The 23,075-nt window shown below is 33.8% G+C and overlaps 1 protein-coding gene across 6 annotated transcripts in view; it reads left to right on the plus strand.

Annotated features, from left to right (window-relative positions):
- LOC140441504 (protein phosphatase 1 regulatory subunit 14B) overlaps positions 1–23,075 on the plus strand; it is a 153,599-nt gene that overhangs the window by 57,387 nt on the left and 73,137 nt on the right. For 3 of the 6 annotated variants that reach the window (XM_072532265.1, XM_072532266.1, XM_072532267.1), the window contains exon 2: positions 12,867–12,921. The exons of the other annotated variants lie outside the window; for them this stretch is intronic. The gene's annotated coding sequence lies outside the window, so the exon portion shown is untranslated. The remainder of the gene's footprint in view (positions 1–12,866; positions 12,922–23,075) is intronic. 6 annotated transcript variants of the gene reach the window in all.

The following is a 23,075-nucleotide window of genomic DNA, read 5'->3' on the forward strand; positions in this document are numbered from 1 at the left end:
TGTGTATGGGCGTTTGGGTTAAAGGTACCTGAGGTGAGGCACTTGGTATCGGTCTTGCGGCCGAGAAAGTCGTTTTGTGCAGAAAAGTTACATTATGAATTTTGTGGTTCCTGTTGTTCGTCGTTGAAGACATCTTTTGCGATAGCCGGGGTGCTATCTTTTCATTGGGTAAGGAACAATACACCGTTAATCTATGTTGCTGGATATATCAAGTACGTGCATTTGGTATATTTATTTGATATTTGTTTGGAACTTTATCGCATTTGTGCCGCGATCGCGATTGAACGTTGTCAATTGGACATTTTGCATTTGTTTTGTTTTATGTACTATTTACTGTATTCTTATTTTTTTGTATTTTGTCATTACCGATTATACTTTGAATTGAGTTTATTAATATTTGTATTTACGTTTAATATAATTCATATATGTTATGTTTGATTGCATTTTGTGTAACTTTATTAACAAGGTTTGTTCATTTTACCACGGATTAATTATATGTATCGATGTTTTTATTTTACCAGTTCTGAGATTTTAGTCTTTTGAGTGATTGTCGCTTTTCTGATGTAAATTTATTCTTGGCTACAAATAAATATTAATTTTAACATATTTGTCACGTCGCAATTAATTTGTAGCTCGTTATAGTTTTATTATATTTTAACATTGGCTGTATATTTGTCTTTGGCTTTTATTTAATTGCAAATAAAGTTTTATATAGTCCTCTGGCTTTCATTTTTTTCTATTTTAATATACATACCTAATGCGAAAGGGGGAAATCAGCGAGTTCTGGATTGAACAGAATATCTTCTCTCTCTTTCTGATGACTCAATTGTTATATTGAGGTCATCGTATGTGCAAAACGCAACACTTAGAACAATACAAGAGCTCACCATTGAAAAAAATTCAGGTCTCAAAATCCTACCAGAAGAAATAACGGCAGCAGTCAGACAAATGAAGGATGGAAAGGCACCGGGACTTGATGAAATTCCTGCAGAACTGTTGAAGCTATTAGATGCAGAACAAATAAAAATAATAACTGAAATATTTAATGAAAAATACAAGGCAGGAAAAATATCAGTAGAGTGGCTCAAATCGGAATTCGTATCATTGCTCAAAAAACCAGGGGCAAAAATTTGTGAAGACTATAGGACCATAAGCCTACTGAAGCTGTTTTTAAAAGTCACCCGCAAAAGAATCTACCGGAAATGCGAGGAACAAATTGCACCCAATCAGTTTGGATTTGTGAACGCCGTTGATACGAGGGAAACTTTTTTTAGCGTGCAGGTATTGTTTCAGAAATGTAGAAATGTCAGCTGTAATGTTTTTGCATGCCTGATTGACTACAAGAAGGCTTTCGATAGAGTCAGGCATGAACAAATGATGGAAGTGCTGAAGAGGACAGGGATTTACGTAAGAGACTTAAAAAGAATAGCTCACCTGTATTGGAATCAAACAGCGGTACTCCGAATAGATGGAGAATATACAGATCACGTCAAAATCTTAAGGGGTGTGAGACAGGGGTGCATACTTTCACCACTGATATTCAATCTGAATTAAACATTTTTGTACAAAATGATCTCGTCTATATTTTTTATTTGTAACATTTTTTTCTACGGCGTACACATTCTTGGTAAATCGATTTTTCCCCCTGTGAGGGGTGGTTTTAGGGGAAAGTTGGGGGTTAGGAGTGGTAAACGTTTTTGCACATTTTTGGGGTCCTAAAATTGACATTCTCAGCAAAATTCAGCTTGTTCATATGATTTTTAGAGGTCAAATCTCTGACGACTGGACCAACTATACAAAAGTAAATTTGCTAATACCCCCTTGATAATGAAGCTCTTATTAAAAATGATCAAGAATTACGAAAAAGATTATAACATTATTTCATAAAGCTGCGATCTTCCGAGAAAATAGTTTCTGAACTTAGAATTTCAATATTTTGTATGATTAATATTAAGTATCCAGTACAGATAAAAGAAAGTTAATGTAAACGAACGAACATTTCAAAACAAAATTTCCATCTTTACGAAAAACCGATTTGACACTATCCCTTTCTATGCCTCTGCTTAAACGTTATGAATGAAAGCAATTCATTAATCCGTGGAAGAGAGCACGGTCCAAAAAATGTACTGAATACTAAACCGAAATGAAGAAATTAAAAGCTCAGTTGATCAACAGCATAACTCAATGACGTTCATTCAACCCGAGGGCTCGAACAATTCGTGATCTTATGTGGTCAATGGAAATTAAATACAGTGGTACTTCAATAATACGAGTAGGAGTGTAATATTGTTTTCTCTACATTTTAATGTTTAAATTGTTTATAGGAAATTTGTTCCATGATACAGTGTTCCCAACCCTGGAGAGTGGAATTATTGTACCAGGGTCATAAAATTATAGAAAATTTGAAGAAAAAAAATAGTAAATGAGAAAAAATAATCGTCAAATGCGATTGTATCGCATTAAAAAATGAATAATTGTTATTAATTGTTTTTATCAAACCGTTGAATTAAAAGTTCAATTTAAAATCAATAAATTATTGAAAATATGATTTACTATACGTACATATATAAAAATATATATAATTTTATATAAAATATACGTACACCTACTGTATAAAAGAAGCATACCAATCAATATTATACAAACCATCGAAAACATCTACTTCCATAATCAGGCAGGGTGACTCGTTAAGCCCACTTCTCTTTAATATAATAATGGACGAAATGTATTTACACTACAATGTAAAATCGAAATTGATGGGAAGATAATAAAGCAGGAAGCAAGGTTTAGATATCTGGGAATAGATATAACTAGTTACGGAGATGTTGAAGACGAAGTACTACAACAAAGCTTAAAAGCAAGTAAAGCAGCGAGATCTCTTAATGACACAATCTGGAAGAACAAACACCTAAGACAAGACACAAAAACAAGAATCTATAAAGCAGCAATTAGACCTATAATAACATACACAGCGGAGACAAGACCTGACACATCTAAAACGAGACGACAACTAAAAACAACACAGATGAACATATTCCGACGAATATCAGGGAAAACTCTGTTGGATAGGAAGAGAAGCGAAAACAGAAGAATAGCATGCAATCTAGAAGACATAAATGGATGTGTGAAAAAACGGAAACAGGAGTGGAACGAACACATTAATAGAATGGCAGAGGATAGGATAGTACGAATAGCAGGAGATAAGTCACCAAATGGACGAAGAAGTATTGGCAGACCAAGAAAAAGATGGTGCGACAATTTAAACAATTTAGGAGGCTAATATTGAAGAAGAAACAGGCTTTAAAGCCTACATACAAGAAGGAAGAAGAAGAAGACTGTAAAAATATGGTTTATTAAAATTATAGTAGATTTAAGAATTATTGTAAAGGCAAGTAAAAAGGAGGGTAATTATAGTATGTCTACAATTATTATAGTATGCTTACTAACACTGATTGGCAGTGGCGGCATCAAATTAAGGAGTTAGATAATGAATTGTCTTATAAGTTAATAAAATGCTAATAGAAAAGTGCATAGAATACAACAAGCCTATCTTTTTTATATTCGTAGACTGTGAAACGAAATTTATTACTACTATAGATCATCATAAAAGTCTTCTAGCATTGGCTGCCTGCTGCATTGACTACCGCTATATTACCTTGATTAAAAGTCTCTACGAAACAGTTAAATATTGTATTTAACTGTAATTAAACCGCAATTGATTGTAATGAAAATTACATTTTACATTTGTATTGTAATGAAAAAATATAAATTAAGAAATTGTTAGGCTATAGTTTATCATTGGTGCTTTGTCATTATCATTTGTGAATGAGTTCACAAATAAAAAGATAGTGAGAAGAGAACTAACAGTGCAGATGTAACCCCAGTGTGGTGCGTGCGCGCGCAATCATCAAATGTACCATATAAGTTTGAAGCTATTTTTATCTGAACTATAGAATGTATTTCGATGATTTTTTTTCACAGTATGGCTCTATTGCTCGAGAATTACTGTACCAATGTTTTCTGAGGAATGTCAACGTTTTCTGTGGAATTTATTAGAAACAAACTCTAGATAGTACTAACATTGTGGGATACCTTCACCTTTTCTCAACATTTTCGTAAAAAATCATCTCAATGTCTCTATTCTCAAAGATTATACAAAACCTTAAATGTAATAAATTTTTATAGATATGAAAAGCAAATGAAAACAAAGAATTCACTACTTAATTAAACTTGACATCAAAATTTTAAGAAAACATTATCTAAATAATCTTTAACAAGCTCCATCTCCCAAAAACACGTAATAAGATATACTTAAAATCAGGCGTCGTTTTGGTCTTGATCAATTGCGTCCAAAACTTCTCTAACCATAACTTCTATTTCGGCGACAGAGGCAGGTTGTGATTGTGAGTTGACGATCAATGATACCCACAAATTATCTAGGGGATTTAGATCAGGGCTGCAGGGTGGTCAGTTCATGCTTTGTATACCAACCTGGTTCAAATTATCACGGACCAAATGTGCAACATGTAGTCGTGCATTATCATGTATTAGAAGAAAATTATTTTCTATGTAAGGGAATTATATGGTTGATCAAAATGTCTGTAATATATTCCTCCATTGAATTGAATCCATTGAACCATTGAATAAAGTCAGAGGTCGTATGTTGCACAGTTCATAGTGTTCTCTTGGCCGTCAAATAACTCGTACACGGTCTATTTCAGCTATATAAGCAATACCTTCCTCGATTCATCTGTCAACAATACGTGCTACCAGTCAACAACATTCCGGTCAAGATGCTCTCTGGCAAATTGAAATCTACTTCTGCGATGATTTATGTTCAAAGCTAATGCTCTGCCTAGTATAGACTTACATGCAAATCTTGTTCAGCGAGAGACTTTTGTATAGTTTTCCTACTAATTTGAATATTATACACGTCTTGAACATTTGCCACTTGTATTTGTAAATGTCTTAGTTTGACAAAATGTTCTCTTATAACACGAAGCGTTACAAACTATGTAGAATTATTTACAGTCTTCTAACTTTAACACTAAAAACACAATTAATTCATAACATTTATTTACTTAACAGTACAAATTTATTTTATCGATCGACCACAATTTAATTTTTCCTCATATATGGTGCACAATAATGCTTCCAGATGTTAGTATAAATCTCTCGATGTCGCTGGAGCGCCGCGCCTGCGACTTGATCGTTGATCGAACACGTGCATACTCGAATATCGTAATTTTCTTTCAAGGGTGTTGCAAGACTGTCGTAACAATACTCTTAACCTCAGGTCTATTTCACGATAACTTAATCCTACACCAGCTAAAGTAATTGCCTTCTCACATCAAGCCGTATCTGAGCCGTAATTGCGGCTCAGATTTCTTGAAATACGGTCCATGTTAACTAACACACTTAAAACAGCACAATTTATTGAATTGTAGATAATATCATTGCCAGGCTAAAACTACCCTGATATTTTTTTTATTTCCATTAATGACTATTACAATTCAATAAAATCACGTTATGCTTTGAACGTTACGTTTTTTGATAATAGAGAAAATGTTGAGAAAAGATGAAGCTATTTCGCAATATTAATAAAATGTAGCGTTTATTTCGAATAAATTCCACAGGATGTTGCAAAATAAGATGAAAAAACACAACTTTATTTTTACACCTTGTATATGGGTAAAACGTTTACATTTTTTAGAAAAAATTGGTACAGTAATTCCTTAGACATAGACCTATGTATATTTGAAGAAAAATCATCGAAATCCAAGAAGCGGTTTAGGCTGATCAAACTAATGTTCAGCAAGTATTTCTTCAAACGAAATGACCATTGACCACTTAACTGCTCTGGTTTATTTTACATGACACAACAAATACTGCGAAAGCTAAGGAAATTACCGAACCTAACCATTATTTACAATTAAGTCGTGTGTTGTATTTCCTCTAAATATACGCAACTGTTTTAATATTCAGAAAGTAGTCCATAATTCGGTACATTACTCTGCCACCTAATTTCTTATAATTAAAAAGAACATTCCGCACTTCAACCAAATATTCCGCTGCAATTATTATGCTTTCTGCTTTTTAACAGTGGCGTAGTTATCTTTAAGTGTAAGATAAGGTAAAATGATTATGATCTTGAAAGCGAGTATTTGCTTTCAGTATTTAGAAGTACTATTAAGTCTTGTTTTGAAGTATATCAGATAAATATTTTTGTATATGCACAGTATTGCGTTCGTTCAGGCCATTTTGTTTTCTAGCTTTTTTTATGAACGTCTGCAAGACGTTTACTGTTTGTCATATTACCTACTTATTCATTTAGAGAGGTTCTGAAACTGTTTTCTTGTGGCATGTTTTGGTTGTATTGAGAATTACATTTTACATTTGTTTTTGTCCTTTCAATTTCCAATCTGGAAATCGTTTTCAAAAGAATATATAAATTAAGAATTATGTTAACCTATAAATGTTTATTAATTGGCGCTTTGTAGCAACCAATTCGATAGTTGATTTACTTGGTGTGGAAGCATATAGCCATGTTTTGCAGTTGCAATTCTGAGGCTGATGTTGTATCCACGGATTGATAATATAATGTTCAAACTGAGAATCGAATAGTGTTCCAAGTGATTCCTTTTACAAATTGGTTTTCTTCAACGAGAGTTGGGTTGATAAAATAAAGCACCCTATTGACAGAACACACTTTGGCGGGTAATAATCGTCAACCCTCGCAAGTTATATCAATATAATTTGTAGAGCAAGCTTCAATGATACGAAAGACATGGAAGTCACCAAGCTTCTTCGCAGCAATTTCTAAAAAATCTTCACTCGTTTGTGGGGCGCGGGCGTGGAAGAAAAAGTCCCTTTGTCGTGCGTTTTGAGAAAACGCCGTAAGTACTTAACCGCCGTACTAATTTTACATAATGCATTCTTATTTTTATTTTACAATCTGCCAGTGAATGTTTCTTGAAAAGAGAATTCTTTCTACACACGAGACAGATGTCAACACACGAGTCGATTGGTAGGGCATGCAAATGGTAATCTAAAGATTAATACTCTCTGAAATGACAAAGCAGCACCGCCATGTGGTTTCGACCATTTTTGTTTCCCTGTTCGACGTGTAAAGTTGCCGCTTCATTATAAGTTTTCTTGCTGTGTGGACAAAAGTCAGTAGCCTAAATTTTCATTTTATGCAGTGCATACTGAAACACCGCTAGGTGCGGTCACCAGATGTTCCCATAGTTTTACTTCCAAGCGGTGAAATGACATTGAATACTAGGGACAAATATTCTTAGTTTTTTTTACATAATTCGTTACTGTTTATTTTGAATTATATTCTGTTTAATTATGTAATAGATGAGAAAATTTTAAAATTAAATTTTTGACTTCATCTCGGTGTTAACGTGTCTGTTTCGCCCTATAGTGTTATTAAGTCCTCCTGACTGTCTATTTGCTTTTTGTACTTGATCTCTTACTTCTTTGTCCAGGTCTCCATAACTGGACAGTATAATTCCAAGGTTTTTCCCCTGTTTTCCACTACTTGTGTAGTACTAATGCCATCAATTTCTATGTTACATCTAATTGATTACTATTGTTTTAGTTTTCTTAGAAGAGATTGTGTAATTAAATTCTTTTGCTCTTATGTTAAATCTGTAAACCAGTCTTTAAAGACTATCTTCATCTTGGGCTATCAATATTATCAATATTGCATCGTCTGTCAAGTTGAAGAAGGGGCATTCTTTCCGATATGGGTACAAAGTGTCTGGCAGTTTCTTGATTTAAGATTATACCTACTCCAATTTCGTTGTCTTCCGTTCGGGTTATCTGAATAATATATGTGATAGTTGTTAATTTCACATTGCCCAGAGTTCGTCCATCTCATTTCGCTTATTCCCATGATGTCTATTGATAGTCTATCCATCTCCTTGATTGATTATGAGTCCCACCGGCCTCGTATAATATTTTAACATTCCATGTGCAGATCGTGAGCATTTTCTTTGCACTAGATTGGTAAGGATTTCGTCTGTTGGCGACCGAGAAGGCCTTGCCGTCTTGTGATTCTCCTTCTCTGCCGGATCTTGGTATCCGAATCACATGATCAGTATTATCTTTTCTTTGACTAGTTATCCTATTGCTGATTATACTAGGGGTACTCTCCTAGTCTTTAATGCAGTGATTTCCCGTTGCCTTCTGCATCTTTATGCTGTTGACCATTGTTAATAGGTTCCTCCGCCTTCAAGCCCGATTTACCAATCTTAGGACAAAAAGGTGCCCTTCCACTTATCAGCTCATCCGCCCGGAGCCGTTGGCCTGCAAGTGGTAGGATTGCTTATACCGGCAATCACTCGGTCAATTTTTCACCATATCTGGCTACCTTCACTTAGTCTAGCCTGCAGAGCCGTGCAGTTGCGGCACATGGAGCCATAAGTGAGAGTTAGGTAACTTATGAGGACCAGTTATCAAAAACCATCTCTCGTCTATGACGCTCGATGTGGTCGTTCCGATAAAAGTTGCTACCTCTATAATACAACCCATACACCCCACAACCCATTAAGTAAGATGATCACTACAAAAACCGCTACGACCAAGTCCTAATCTATACCCATCTTTGTGTTTCACATCTCCTCGCATCCGTCGTTATAATATTCTCATCGCGCTCCTGTTTCCAATAGGGAGGAGCGCAATAAGCTATCCCATATACACTGACCTCTACGCCTTACCGACCTTACGCACACCTCTTCATACCAACACACTTCCTTATGACCCAATCTTTCATCCAATCCCTCTCATTTACTCCTGTTCCTCAATCAGCTCTAGCAGTTGATCTAACTCTCCTCCCGCTTGTTGGTGGACAACACCTCTTTTACAAACTCGTGAATTATTGTCCAATATCTTTCATCTGCAAACATATTTTCCATCGTATGTCCTCATGTAGCTCTCTCCACATTTCTCGCATTTTCCTCCTGGATGCCCTGGATTTTTCGCCAGTATAACCTCTCTCACACAAGTATATGGAGGATTCCCGCAGATACAGTCCTGTAGGATCTCGCTACCCGCAGTAGACTAATTCTGTTCACGCGTATCAAGAACCTTTTGTACGCCAGTGTTTCCATCGCTGCACTCTAGACTGAGTAGATGATGACAGACTGTACAACACCATGTAGAACCCTCCTCCTTATTGAAAGTTATTTACAAAATACTAGTGTTGGATAACCTGGGAACATTAAAGATCGATTTATACATATCCGTGCCGTGTCCGTTCTGTGTTATGACAGTGCCCGGCAAAAAAAAATAATAATTTACTCTTATGAGTATATTTATACATTGGCGTTTTACGGACAGGGTCCGTCCATGCCCGGCCTGAAATTAATCCCAAACGATATTTTGGTTTCGACAGTGGTGATGCACGGAAATGACACGGATCGCACGGTCTTGCATAAACACGATTTTATTGTTTTGTGAACGCGAGTGCTAGTAAATAGACAAGCAGGAGATATTGTGCGGTTATTAATGGTTTTTTATATGTATTAAAGAATAAGGAAAATGAGTACTTCGACATTCTAAAATAGTCGTGAAATTTTGTTTCATCGTCCATTAATTCCCTGTATATTTTAAATTCTCCTTCGGTTTGTCTTTTTTCCACATAGGATGCACATTACATCTTCTTTGTTTCTGCCTTTTCTGCTCTTGCTCTTCCTCTTCATCAAGTAATAATACCAACACAATGAGGATCTTATATCCAACCATATTTTCAACTCTTACACAGAAATATGTAATAAACGTTTTCTTCTCTATTCGGCCTAGTACGCAAACTGCTACAAGCTACAAAGCGGTTGTATGTAAATACAACATTAAAAATATCGGACTCGGCACTGACACACAACGGACACGGCACGGATATGTATAAGTCGACCTTAAGGGTGCCAAACTGGAAAACCAAGACAAATAATAAGACCCACAAATATTATTTTCGTCGTTACTATGCCATCTTCTTTTTCTTTTTCGTGTTACCACAACTCAAACAATGGAACTGCTGTTCTGATCGTACTAGTATATGAATTGTCTACCACGGTGTCAACTTACCTTTTTTAATATCCTTTAAGCCAGATTTATCAACTTATAGTTGTCAGACACAATTTAACCTTGCCATAAATAAAAAAAAACAAATAGCTTGGTAAACGTGCCTGATCTTTAGTCTCACAAATTTCAGTTATGAATAATGTATGACGATTAATATATTACTTGTTTCAAATAATGCTTGAAATGTATCGTTTTCATTTGGTATTACCGCGTAATGTTAAACAATAGAATGACCTGGCATTGTAGAATTTAATGGGATTTTAACGTGTATAAATTTATAATGATTCATTAACCGGTCCGTGTTATAACACGTTTCATTAACATTTTATAATACAAAATAGCTTCTTAGATTTTAAAATACTTTTTGTAAACAAGCGTGTAATCTGTCGTGAATCGTTATGTTAAACGTAATAACTTAATTAGAAAACACTACATCTGTGACAGTTAAATGAAGAAGCAACATTTTTCTATATTTGTCATGACCAAAAAGCAAAACCCAACGGTAAGTAATAAACACACAGAGCGGAAGTTTTGAATCAACTGCTGGTGGATGATATCAAACTGTCAGCAGCTCTCAAAATAACGAACCAACTGGATGAAGAAAATACGTTTACCAGTGCCATGCAAAAAGCTGCATAGAATATTCATCAACAGTTGGCGCTACAACCCTTCGTGAGCCTTGGCCTGCTTCAAAACATTCTTCCATCCTTCCCTATCGAGTGTCTGTCTTCTCCAGCCCCTCACTCCAATCTCCCCCAGATCTTCCTGTACATCGTCCAGATATCTGAGTTTAGGTCGCCCCCTTCTTCTTCTTCCAACCGGCCTGTTTAGCATAGTTATTTTAGTGGGATCACTCTCATCCATCCGCATAACGTGGCCCACCCACCTTAGGCGGTTTATTTTGATGGTCTTCACAATATCTGCATCACCAAAAATAGCATAGAATATTACACATCTTATTAAGTATAGACTGAAGGGCTATCCAAAAGAAATTAGGAAGTTAATAGTTGAACAGCGTAAAATCAGAAGAAAATAGCAACAACCAAGAAGCTACCAAAACAAAACCCTGCTCGGTAGGCTACCAAACAATTAACTACAACAAAAACATTAAATTTCGACCTCACCAAACTTACTACAGATAATAATAGTACTGAATACTCACGTTGGAAAGCCGTAAATATCCTTAAGTATCCCCTAGAAAAGATGATGGAACTTAAGCTCGTAACGATCAAAGAAAAGTCCAATAGCTCAAGTGTCTCCTTGTGGAGAAGATGATGGAAGTTGGACTTGTAATAATCAAGAAAATACAAATATGTTTGCCGAACATCTTGAAACAAGACTTCAACCTAATGCTGAGTGCTGATGCAATACCGAAATTCAACTTAAAGGAGTAATAAAAACCAAAATAGTTACCCTTAAGGGCCCTACTGAGAAAATTAAAAGCAATCTCAATCCAAAAAAAACTTTGGTGAAATTAATAACTTTTATCAATACTTGTATTCCTCTTTAACATGTAACAGATGCGTGGAATACAGCCTGGTAACATCCCAAGCATGGAGTCATATCGATTTACAAGTTGTTTGAGAAATTGATCTAGAAACGTTTCAAACCTTTCATTGGCCAAAGGAATCGATACCGTGCCATCAATTTTCTTCACTCGACCAATGATCAAGTTCATCGACTTCAGTTGTGGAAGTTGGGTCTTATAGTGTTAAAATGTGGTTCAAATTTTAAAGTGCTTCATCAATTTGTTTAAAAGTTATTCAATTTGTTTATCCCAAACAAGTTTTTTTTGCTATAACATAATTTAAAAAAATATACTTACAATAACTTTCCAGATACTATACAGATATCATAAACATTGCAATTTGTTGCTTATAAACAATTTGAATAACTTTTTTGCTATTGCTCGAGAAAAATTATGTTTCATATTCAAAAAGCTGGCAAATTTAAAAAAAAAAGTTGTACAACTATATTTATGTTTTTGATGAATTTAGTCTTTTTTCAAATCGACGATATCAAAGAATGACATATGAGACTTCAAACTGGAGCTATAAAATATCTCCGGTTCTTGTTCATGGATTTTGACGTTTCTTTGTACATTAAGAATATGCCATTGGTTAATAAATTTTGTGCTTAATTAACCTTGTTAATTGTTTAAACAATTTTTGGAAAAAAAATGTTACGGTATTTTTAGGGCGACTTTTATTGACAAAACGTAGCAATAGATCATTTATATAATTTACAGTAACTTATTTATTTAAAAAACGTGAAATCAGGAAAATACTTTTTTCTCCATAATATGGCTAACATATAATTTGATAAATATTTATTGTTGTAGGTAAATAATATCGTATTGAAATATGAACAATTTATTGTAAATTCATTTTTATTTAACATTAAATTTATTAACAAAAGCCACATTCGTAACGTACGAAGAGAGTACATAAAAGTTAAAAAAGAAACATCAAAATCCGTCAACAAGAACCGAACATGTAGTTTATAGCGTGAATTTTAATGTCCACTACTCCAAGCTAAACAAATTGGAGCTTCAACTTTTGAAGTTTGGTAGACGACTCTTTTCAAAGGCGATCTTTTTCAAACTTTAAATGAAACTTGTCCAATTTTTCATTTAAACATGAAACATAGAGGCAAATCACATTTGTCATTTTCTATACTTCTTGTTCCAAGGAAGGAATATAGTATGATAATGAAATTATTTATAATTTTTAGTGGATCAGCTCATTGACCTTTTAACACACATTCTCTTTTTGTTTCAGGTATGTACTTCTAATTCTAGACGATAAGTACCTACTTCAAATTTACCTTAATCTAGTAAGTGACATCATTTCATATATTTTATACAATTTCGTAGATAATGTTAAAGAGCAGTCAATAATCACATGCTCTACAATTTGTTTATATTAAAACAGAAAAAAGTTTTTGTTATTGTTCTTACTATTTTATTTCGTAGTTTTTGCGGTCTCATTTGGCTATGCTAGGTTCGTAATTTTTTTACGCCATTGCGCTCTGTTTTTTGTTTTTCAGTACTGAGTCTTTAATTTACGTGGAGCATGATGTAATACGATAACAAGTGTAGAAAGGGAAAATATTATTCAAACAACCGTCTAGGACTTGACAACAAGCTTACCCAGAAGAATACAAGCGGTTCTCAAGAAGTTACTGTGCGTTATTAGCTTCACCATTTGTTTTTAATTTGATTTTTCGTTTGTTTTCTAAAGATTTTCTTACTCATTTTTATAACTTATCTCTAAATTTGTCTTAGAAAAGTAAATCTTACACCACAGGGTGATCTAGAAATAAGAAAAGAATAATACAAGCTCGCCCTAACGGAAGAAAATGTTGATTGAAGAATTTGATAACGTGATTTGAATAATCATCTACATACACGTTCTAAGTGGCTCCTTCAAAGGTTATTTGGATTTTGTCAATTAAAAGAGAACATTACTGAAGAATACTTAAAATACATACGACTCTGAAGTACTTTAAATTCGACAAATCCTTATAATCTATTATTTTTAATATTTTTAATATATCCCTAATTTCGTGTTTTGTTATCGTCTAAAATATTACGAAATATTTTGTCACGTAGCTACGTAAGTTGTAATATTTTTTTTAATAATAAAAATGTAAATAATAAATATTTCATATAAAAATGCGTTGGACTATTTTGTAAATATCTATACTGACTGAAGACAATTCTGAAATGCAAAATCTCGTTTATTGAAAATTCAACATCACTTTCTTGGAAGTGGGTCTATTTAGCATGACACCCTTGCAAAAGATCTGGAAAAGAGTGAGATTCCTCGCCAATAATGTACATAGGAGATAAATTATGCTATGCATACAAAACTGCACGCTGTAACTATTATTTTATATAATATTTTCAGTTTGTATTACTACATAGATATAATTTCCATACTGTTCAGCAATTACTTGATATGAATATACGTCACAGCTACTAATAGGCTTATGAGTGGTTTAATATGACTAAACATGTTGGTAAACCATTCAAACATATCGAAAACATTCACGCGATAAAATCAAAATAATGTGGTTAATTGCTTTGTGCATTCTATCAAATCATTGTAAATATGAAAGTTACAACGATTTTTTTCTATAAAAATGTTATCATCTTGATCTTTGACACTATAAGTGTATAATTATTATGTGAATATTAGCTTTCCATTTCGTTCTATTTTGTTTTGTATGAGATGTAATTTTTCTGAAGGTAATACATGGTCATTAAAAGTGAAACTGGAACAAAACTATGAAGTGGAGATATCCAGGAGAGGCTAGTATACCTGTTGAATACAAAGCATGTGGTGTTCGTGTGTATCAAGGTATAAAAAATGCTTATTAAAAGCTTAAAACTTTTATTTTAAAGAAGATCTTTCCCGAATTGAATCATTCCATCATCAGTTTAATAAAAAGTTGTTAAAAAACATTGTTTGGTCACAGAAAAACACTGGAAGGACATCAGTAACAAAAACAATCCTCATGGAATTTACAAAGGTAAATGCAATAGACCGTTAACCACTACATCATTCCACTTGGCGTTGACGGGTACTAACTGATTTTTCATACCATCTTTCTATCAGTTAACCCTAGACTCCAGCACAGATCAGAGGTAATGTAAGTCTACAAAATCTCACCATCTCCGGGGAGTCATTTAGATGCCCCCATTTTTAGTTTTTATTAATTACCGAAGTTAACGGTCTATTGCATTTACCTTTGTAAATTCCATGAGGATTGTTTTTTTTTACTAATGTCCTTCCAGTGTTTTTCTGTCGCCAAACAATATTTTTTAACAACTTTTTATTAAACTGATGTTGGAATGATTCAATTCCGAAAAGATCTTCTTTAAAATAAAAGTTTTAAGCTTTTAATAAGCATTTTTTATACCTTGATACACACGAACATCACATGCTTTGTAATACATAGTCGTATCTACAATAAATGCGAGGAATACCTGGATGACACACAGTTTGGTTTGCGTAACGGGTTTGGAACGAGAGAGGGACTGTTTGGAATGAACGTACTTGCTCAAAGATGTCGAGATATATCTGTAGACATATACTATTGTTTTATTCACTTCCAAAAGGCATTTGATCGTGTTAAGCACTCTATATTGATCGAAGCTCTAAAAGGCATTGGCTTGGACGGCAGAGATGTTCGAATAATTGCAAATTTATATTGGAATCAAACAACATCAGTTTTAGTAGATGGTGTGGAATCACAGGCTCTTAATATTAAAAGAGGAGTACGGCAGGGATGTCTCTTGTCACCCCTGCTTTTCAACGGTGAAATCATTAATAATTTGCGATATGCGGACGATACAGTACTCCTAGCTTCTAGTCAAGAAGATCTGCAAACATTACTTGATAGTGCCGTTGAGAGTTGTAGGGAGGCAGGTCTGGATTTGAACATAAGGAAAACCAAATTACTCGTAATAAGTAAACAACAGCATATAAAACCGTCTATACAGGGTGAGTCATGAGGAACTTTACATACTTCTACCATATATAGAGTCCCTCAGGGAGCATATCATGTGGCCACTAAAAAATGTCAACTCCTCTTCTTTATTAATTAACAGGGTGATTTGTGTAATTGACCATTTATTTCATTTTACTGTAGTGTTTATACGGCTCATTTTATTTTTTTAATTTTTGCATGATACAGTACACTACTATCAAGCATTCGACTGGTATTAGCTAAACTAAAAAATTCCAGGACTGGCTTTGGAAAAATTAATTTAGGGATTCGTATTAAATATTACACCTGTATAATTTTTTTTTAAAATGCAATAAGTGATTTTCAAACTACATAAATAGCCAATGAAAACGACATATGCGACAATGTTGTCGCACTTTTATTAAATTTTTAGTGAACGATCAAATCTTACCAAAAATAGAACAACCATAATGAAGTATCAAATTATAAGGTATTAATTTAAACAAATGTTATAAATTTCAAACATTTTAATTAAAATGAGTTCCTACAACATAATCTAATACGTAGAAAATTAACATCTTTACTGTCACTTTGTATTATCTCTACGATAGAATCAATTGTTTTTCAATTTTAAATTTTTACTCATAGATCGTATTGGGGCATTATTTTCGATAAATAATAAATTAAATTGATTAAAAAGTCAAACCGCTTGTATGTGTTAGTTTTTGTGTCAAAAACTAACTAAACTAACTAACTAAAATTTTATGTCAAATAATAATACATTGCATCAACTGTACTAAATAAAAATAAATCTAAAAAAGTTTAAAATGAAGGTTGGCGTTGACCGTTTGACGTTTCTTGATATTTTATACCCATTGTCATTATTGTCATTATCAATTGTTATTTATGTGTACAAGACTACATATTTCTTCTGTCATATCTACGTTAAGTACATTGTGTTAGTTTTGGTAGAGCTTTTGTTACTTTCGTTCAAAATGCCACATCAGTTTTCGACCACAGAATATGCAGACATAATATTTGTTTATGGATTCTGTAATGGGAATGGTGGGGCTGCTAGTAGAGAATATCGCAGGAGATTTCCTAATCGTCGAAATCTCAGTCATCCAACTTTTCGGTCAGTTTTTAATTATTTGCGAGAAAATGGCACTTTTCCTAGTGGAACAACAGAGCGACATGTAGATGAAGCGCAGGAAGATGACATTATGGACGCCGTTACTATGAACCCTACAATAAGCACTAGACAAGTAAGTCGAGAACTTAATGTTACTCAATCAAAAGTAAGTAGAGTCTTACAAAAAATAATCTATACCCATATCACATTCAAATGGTTCAGCGACTACATGCTGAAGATGAGATCGATAGGTTGGAATTTTGTAGATGGATTAACAATAAATCGACCAACGCTATACAGGACACTATTTATAGATGAAGCCCAATTTACCAGAGACGGGATAAATAATTCACGAAATTCACATGTGTGGGCAGAAGAAAATCCCCATGCTATTCGAGAACGTCGTTCTCAGTTAAGGTTTTCGGTTAACGTGTAGATTGGTGTCATAAATAACCAATTAGTAGGTCCTCACTTTTTTGATGGTCCTTTAACAGGGCAGGTCTATTTGAACTTTCTACAAAATATTTTGCCGAATTTTCTTGCCAACGCGCCCACCCCCACACTTTTTACTGGCAGTGAGACAACATCTCAATAATGTTTATGGCAACAGGTGGATAGGACGTGCGGGTCCTATTTCGTGGCCTTCAAGATCTCCTGATTTCAATCCCGTTGATTACCATATTTGGGGACGATTGAAGCAACTAGTTTACGCAGTGAATATTAATAACCGACAACAATTAATTGATAGAATTATACATTGTTGTAATACTATTAGAAACTATCCCCAGAGTATCCGTAATTCAATACGTCAATTAACAATTCGGCAACAAAAATGTGTACAGGCTGCAGGGTTCCATTTCGAAAATCTATTTTGAATTATTTTTATTTTGTTACCATTATTGTATCTTTTCCAGTTCTAATTTATGGGTTTATCATAACTATGTACATATTTTTAGTTTTTTTTTTAATTGTTCTTCGTTATTGTTAGTAGTTACTGTTTTTTGTTGTGCAGTGACTCAGTTTATCATTTCAATTAAAATGTTTAAAATTTATAACATTTGTTTAAATTAATTACCTTATAATTTGATACTTCATTATGGTTGTTCTATTTTTGGTAAGATTTGATCGTTCACTAAAAATTTAATAAAAGTGCGACAACATTGTCGCATACGTCGTTTTCATTGGCTATTTATGTAGTTTGAAAATCACTTATTGCATTTTAAAAAATATATATACAGGGTGTAATATTTAATACGAATCCCTAAATTAATTTTTCCAAAGCCAGTCCTGGAATTTTTTAGTTTAGCTAATACCAGTCGAATGCTTGATAGTAGTGTACTGTATCATGCAAAAATTAAAAAAATAAAATGAGCCGTATAAACACTACAGTAAAATGAAATAAATGGTCAATTACACAAATCACCCTGTTAATTAATAAAGAAGAGGAGTTGACATTTTTTAGTGGCCACATGATATGCTCCCTGAGGGACTCTACATATGGTAGAAGTATGTAAAGTTCCTCATGACTCACCCTGTATATGTAAATAATACCAACCTTAAGAAAGTTGATAAAATCGTTTACCTTGGACAGCAATTAAATTGTGACGTAGAAAGTCACGGCGAAATAAGATCTAGGATAGAGCAGGCTAGAGCTGCTTTTAGAAGGATGTCCAAGGTGTTATGTAACAGAGACCTAAAATTGACATTGAGGATCCGCCTACTTCGCTGCTACGTGTTCTCGGTCTTACTTTATGGTGTCGAGTCCTGGACTGTGAATAAAATTGATCTAAATCGCCTTGAGGTTTTCGAAATGTGGTGCTGTAGAAGAATTTTAAAAGTTTTCTGGGTGGAGAAGATTCGAAGCTTCTTAATACTAGAACGTCTCAGCAAGACTACTGAGATCATAAAAAGCATCAAGCAGAGAAAGCTGGAGTATTTCGGACATGTAATGAGAGGCCCCAAATATAGGTTGCTACAAAATATCATGCAAGGAAAAATAGCAGGCAAACGCAGTCCAGGACGAAGAAGAACCTCATGGTTGAAGAACTTGTGAGATTGGTATGGTGTTGATACAAGAATGCTATTTAGGGTGGCAGTGAATAAAATTAAGATAGCTATGATGGTAACCAACGTTCTGAAAGGACATGGTACATGAAGAAGAAGAAGATTGAGGCAAGGATCATCAAGTAAAAATACAAAGGAGAGAATGACTTGATTCCGGGTATACAGATGATTCCAATGAACGTACCATTTAATTTTAACTGTTTACAATTCCCCGTGCCTTTGGCTTTTGCACTGATAATATCATAATTGCTTTCAGATTTGAAGTCGCCCTAAGCAGACAATTTTTGAATTAAAGAAGATATTTTGTTTTATTGCTTTGGAAACAAAAGAAAGCTCGATAATCTCTATCGAACGACTAATTATATCAGGTGATGGGTCTTTATAAATGCCACATATTCTAGAATATTCATACATGACAACAGAAATCACTTTAAAGTAATTCCATTGTAAAAAAAAAGTAGAAAAACAAGAAGATTTTAATAGTTATGAATGTAGTCTCGTTCTTTTGGATTTTTACAGAGCTATTTGACACGAGTAGGTGGCCTCGAGTTGTTTAGAACCAGACATTTTCGTGATCACCACCAAATTGAGCTCTCGTATCACCCCGTGGTGGAAGCCGATAAACCAGTGGTTCCCAACGGGGGCGGTACCGCCCACCGGTGGGCGTTGAAGAGAGATAAGGGGGCTTTTTGGGTCCAAGGAAAATTTGGGGGGCGTTGAGGAACAGCTGCCGCCCCCTAAATTAACTCATTGCTTCTAACAACTTCTAACAATCCGAAAATATAAACGAAATGCACAAAATGCATTTTGGTTATGCACCGTGCAATTTTTTATTTATCACTCAGTCCAACACTGCAACAATTTCGACGTTGCAGTCGAACGTAGAACGTTTCAGTTTGGTTAGTATAATTCCACTTCCAGTAGAAGCTTTCTGCTTTAAGTGAATTTTGGCTCCTCCTTCGCGCAGCGGCATGGTCAGGCATAACTTAATCATTCGAGATTGTTTCGCTAAAACAGGGTGGTGAATTTTCTGTGTGTTATTTGCAGAAAGTTGCAGTGCATTTATTAGAAATATATTTTATTGTAATACATATTTGTCACAAAGGTAAGTATCTACGTGGCATTTATATCACTTACTATAATTCTTATTATTTTTCCCTATCGTAATTTACGAGGTATTTGTAAAAATGTAATAAATCTAAATTTGTTTCCTTATATGTATAGTTATTGTAAAATATTCAAAAAGTACCAACTTGCACAAATTGGATCAAAGTAAAAAGTTAATTAGGACCTACCTACACTGAGAGAAGAATTGGGGAAAAGGTACAAAAAATCTTAATAAAATTTACTATACTGATCATAGACTGCCAAAAATAAACTATTTACTGAATATAAAGTTATTTTTATAATATGTGTACAGTATGGTAATTTTTAATAAGTTGTTTTGTAATTTTTCCTCAAATTCTTCTCTCGGTGTATATTTATTTACTTGTGGCATGTTTTAAATTTCTCGACTACTTGCTTGGATATTCCGCCACTCTGAAATATTGATTTTGCTAACTAAAAAAATATTTAAAAGTTTATTATTTAAAATTATCAAAGCGGTGGCTACAGCATATTTATTTTTACAGATATACCTACAGTATGTCCGATCCAAAGAAAAAGTGCAGACAATACAATGTCGAATATTTGAAGTATGGTTTTATTCAGTCGCCTTCTAATAAGGCATTACCAATGTGTTTAATTTGCCAGAGAGTTTTCTCAAATGAAGCCATGAAACCTTCACGATTACAAGAACATTTGACCAAAATACATCCCGACAGAAAAGACAGAAATTTATCATATTTTGAAATGCTCAAAAAACAACATTTCAACCGTCCAACTTTAGCTAGTATCTTTTCAGCAGCATCAAAGCAAGACGATAATGGGCTACGTGCTTCTTATAACATTTCCTTACTTATAGCTAAATCAGGAAAACCCCATACTATTGGCGAAGAATTAATACTGCCAGCTGTAAGTGAAGTTTTGCGGACTGTACTGCACCAGCCGGCATCTGATATTATTATAAAAATTCCATTAAGGAATAATACGGTACAGATGAAATGTCTGAGGATGTGGAGCGTTCTCTAACTGATTATTTAAAGACTCCTGAGTTTTCTTTACAGCTTGATGAATCAACTCTGCCAAACAATGAGTCTTTACTTCTTGCGTACGTTCGCTTCATAAAAAGTGAAAAAATCTGTCAAGAACTGTTATTTGTAAGAACACTGGAAACAGATACTAAAGGCAAATCGATATTTGATGTTCTGGAACACTATTTTACAGATAAAGGTATACCTCTGGAAAATGTCATAACTGTTGCTACAGATGGTGCTCCGGCAATGGTTGGACGACACCGCGGACTGATAGCATATTTGAAAAAAGCGGTACCAAATATACTCGCCGTGCATTGTGTAATTCACAGACAGCATTTAGTTGCAAAAAATCTTAGTGATCGCCTTCATTGTTCACTACAATATGTAATTACTGCAGTTAACAAGATCAGAAGCAGTGCTCTCAATGATAGATTGTTTAGAAAACTGTGTGATGAAAGCGACGAGAATTTTAATCGTTTATTGTTGCACACAGAAGTTCGATGGCTTTCGAAGGGTACCTGTCTAAAAAGATTTTATGATCTCTTTGACTCAGTTTTGGAGTTTTTTGAAAGCAAAGATGATTGTTTGAGAGACAATTTATTAAAATTTAAGAGCGATATTGCTTATTTAACTGATTTATACGATAAATTTAATGAAACAAACCTACAGCTACACGGTGATAATTTGAATTTGATCAAAGCAAAAGAAACTATTTCCTCGTTCGTGTCAAAACTTAATTTGTATAGGCAAAATTTGGGTCGGAGACAATTTCATCAGTTCAAATCAGATCAAAATCTTTCCTCTGTGGAGACAAATGATGAAGACATTCTGGTATATTGCCAGCACTTGGAAGCACTTCAAGAAGATTTTAGGAATAGATTTCAGGATATCCTTGGTCTGATTATTCCAGATTGGGTGCTATAACCGTTCTCAAGTTTAGAAACAGCAGAATTATCACTACAGGAGGAATTGATAGAATTGTCAACAAATGAAGAGTTAAAAGTGAAATTTAAAAATGGATATCAAGAATTTTGGCTGCAATATCAAATTTCAGTATTATATCCAGCTTTATGGGCTGCATCAAAGAAGTTTTTCATTGCCTTTCCTTCATCGTATTTATCCGAAAGAGGATTTAGCATAGTCAGCAATTTATTAACAAAGAAGAGAAATAGACTGTCCATAGTGGAGCGCGGTGATTTAAGATTGCTGATGACAAGTATGGAACCAAATATTGACAGATTACTATCATTACATCAAGCTCAGCCTTCTCATTAAAAATGTTATATTATTATTATATTGTTTTTTATGATATGTATTTCAGTTAAAGTTTGATCAATACATGAATACTGTATTTTTTTTAAATTTGTTGTTGCTTGGATTAGTTAAGGGGCCGTCGAATCATATTTAAGGTAGCCTTTGACCCAAAAAAGGTAAAACAATTGTGAATGAAAGTGCGTTACTAATTTTAAGAATGGAAGAGTTTTTTAAGGGGGGCGTTAAGTACTTTGTTTTTGGAAAAATGGGCGGTAGGCCGAGAAAGGTTGGGAAACACTGCGATAAACCAAAAAGAAGGAGAAAGAGGTCTTTATTATGGTGCCTTTGCTTGTATGTGCATATTTAAGTATGATAATTTATCTATTACTTTATCAATTCAATTTTTTTAAATTTTTAAATAGGTAGTATAATTTATATGATAATAACTAATCATTTAAGTCATAATATTTATGATAGTTTTTACCTTGAGATAGGGATATCCCATCTATATTTAATTTCTTTATCATTTATTTGCTGTAGTATTCTTTATATTTACTAAATAGGAGTGGTAAGATAAACGAAACTAAACCAATAGGCAAATGATGGTTATCGCATCTAAATTAGTTGTTTCTATGACGTAAAGGACTCTGGAGCATCACTTATTTAGTCCTAATATCCGATCTAAGGAATAAAATATCTTAAACATTTTTAAGCTGGAAATTGTAGCTTAAAGTGGATCAAACTGTTTGATAATTTTAATCACTTACACACGATTTTACTCTGTTAATTACTTAAACAAAAAATTGAAAAATTTAAAGTAATATTTGTTCAATTTTTTCACATGCGAAAAATCATGTCATTTTTTCGCTGTATTACTAGCTACCATTCTACCACAATTTTACAATTATTTCCCGTTCTCCAACCCTTCC

Source organism: Diabrotica undecimpunctata, chromosome 5 (genome assembly GCF_040954645.1).
Source record: "Diabrotica undecimpunctata isolate CICGRU chromosome 5, icDiaUnde3, whole genome shotgun sequence".
In the NCBI taxonomy this organism is placed as follows: domain Eukaryota; kingdom Metazoa; phylum Arthropoda; class Insecta; order Coleoptera; family Chrysomelidae; genus Diabrotica; species Diabrotica undecimpunctata.